Below are 2,725 nucleotides of genomic sequence, written 5' to 3'. Positions count from 1 at the left end.
GAAGAAGAAGAAGAAGAAGAAGAAGAAGAAGAAGAAGAAGAAGAAGAAGAAGAAGAAGAAGAAGAAGAAGGCGACAAGGAGGAGACGGAGACACTGGGGGACTGGAGAGACGAGTCAGTGACTAAGAGCACTAACTGCTCTTGCAGAAGACACAGGTTCAATTCCCAGACCCTCATGGCATCTCACAAACATCCAGTTTCAGGGGATCTGACACCCCGTTGTGACTCCTTGGGCACCAGGCACACACATGATACACAGCTAGAAATGCAGGAAAAACACTTATCCATATAAAATAAAGATACACTCAACTTAAACCCACTTCAATAGCTTTAAAATAATAATAATAAATAGACCATTTCTGCCCATCACCTTTTGGGCCTGGCCTCTGGCAGGAAAAGGAATGAGTTTTGGAATTTCTCCGTGGGTATCCATGGTTTCCCACCACCATCTGAAAGGAAAACAGGAAATGCAATCTCCCCCTCCACCCTCACCACACCCTCCCATTTCTTCTTGAAGTTTCTAAACTGAGACCTCTGTTAATAATCTCTCTTTTCAAATATCAAACCCAGCAATTAGCGTCGTCTCCTTGGCTTGCCGCTAACCAGAGCACTGATGCCAGGGCGAGAGGCAAGAGAGGGAGAGAGAGCTCTATACATAATGATTCTGATTGTGAGGCTTGGCCTCCTCCTCAGAGGCACACTGGGATGGAGGTAGTGGGATGGGGGTGGTTCTCTGGCCCGGACTCTTCGGAAAGCTCTCCAGTCAGAACATGGGTGTCTACAGAACTCTGTGCCTTCGAAGCACTTAAAAAGTACATCTCCACTCAACCTCTCTCTTGCAAATCTCGAGGACTTTTCCCACCCGAAGCCCCTTCAAATAATATGTGCTAGGAGGAGGACTGCGCATGCGCACTTAGATGGCCGAGAAAAACACAGGTTCCAGCGTTTGACGCTTGCTCTCCACCTTATTCCCTGGAGAAAGGTCTCTCACTGAACCTGAAACTCTGCATTCAGTCACCAAGCCCCAGCAATCCTGCCTCTCCCCCACTGTACCGGGCTGAGGTTACAGGGGCACACTTGGCCACCCGGAGCTTCTTAAGTGGGTCCTGGGTATTCGAGCTCAGGTCCTCATGTTTGCTTGCTTAGAAAGGGCTCTCATGCACCCCGCCGTCTCTCCGGACCCCATGATAGTTTGGGTTAGGTAAAATTATGTTCCTGTTTCACTGGTGAGTAAAGTCATATCCCAAGAGGACAGGTGACATTGTTAGGATCCCACTGAGTTAGTCGCAGAGCCCAGGTCAGAGGTCCAACTTTGGATAGCCCTACGCTTCTCACCACTAGGCCATCGGGTGGTCCATGTGAAAAGTTAGAAATCACAAAACACTGGGAGATATCTGAAGAGTGCATTTTATTAGGCGATCCCATCAATGCCGTGTACAGAAAAGTGGAAATCATTAACTCTTTCCATATGTTACCACCTACCAGTAGAGGGGAGAAGAGGAGGCAGCACCCCAGAAAGAATGCTCAGCCTGCAGCTCCACAAACTCCTGATACTCTGAAATGAGGGCCGCTAAGCTACTGGGACCTCCTGGGAACTCACTCGCTGGGTGTGGTGTGGGTGGGTAACGGGGATGAAGACTTGCCCTGGGGCTTTCCTCACCCACCTTCTTTAAATGAAACAGGAACAGAGGTTCTAGGTGTAAAAGCCACGATACCCACGTGACATGGGGAGACAGCATTCCCTGCTCATACCCCAATCCTTTCTCCATCCTGCAGGCATATATCCTGGCTCCCCTAAACACCAAGGTGTTTGCTGCCTTGGTTGGGATGCAAGGTCTGCACTAAGAAGATCTATCTGCCCAAGGCTGTTGTAAAAGACAACTTTTAACAACAACATACGTCCCAAACAGCTCATTCCACTGAGGTTAACTGAGCCAGGACTTTGCACAAGATCCCACTTCTCTCTGTCAAGTCCAAATGCAACCATGCTTTTTCAAAACAGCTACTCACTTAGTCTCATTGAAATGGCAAGAGTGGGTGCTGAACCAGGTATAACCAGGGTTAAAGAAGCAAGCGTCTCTGATCAGCAAAGGGTTAAGCTCTGTATCCTGTAATGGTTGCCATGATCTAGACCCTCTTGACACCTCCTGTGACTACAGAAGTTTCTGGAACCTGGTGACACCCTTGGCAAATGCCCCTTGTATTGGCTAGGAGATCCCAGTTCTGTCTTTCTCACTCAGCCATCAATAATTGGGATTCTACTTTGCTACTTGGTCCCAGGAGGGGACCCTTGTTGCCTTTTCTGAGCCCAATAAGACAAAGAGTTAACAGGGTTCATCTCCGGGGCTCCCTTGTGCTCTGGAGCGGAATGGGGGTTAAGTCCACTTTAGACCACTGTGATGGCTGTGCAGAAGGCTGACAGGGGACACCAGTGGCTTTACTATGGCTGACCTTTCCATAGGCCATCCTCATTTAGAAGATGCTATGGGTCCTCCTCACAGAGTCTGGGGTGGGAAGTCCTTCTGTATATGTGTTGCTTTTATTGATTAATGAACAAGGAAACTGCTTCCGGCCAATGGCTTAACAGAATATAGCCAGGCTGGAAAAGATATAGAGTAGGTGGAGTCAGGGGACTGCCATGTAGCAGCCACCAGAGAAAGACATGCCAGAACCTTGCCGTTAAGCCACAGCCATGAGACAATCAATCAATAGATCAATACAGATCA

This window comes from Microtus ochrogaster, linkage group LG4 (genome assembly GCF_000317375.1).
Source record: "Microtus ochrogaster isolate Prairie Vole_2 linkage group LG4, MicOch1.0, whole genome shotgun sequence".
Classification (NCBI taxonomy): domain Eukaryota; kingdom Metazoa; phylum Chordata; class Mammalia; order Rodentia; family Cricetidae; genus Microtus; species Microtus ochrogaster.
This window is presented reverse-complemented; position numbering follows the sequence as displayed.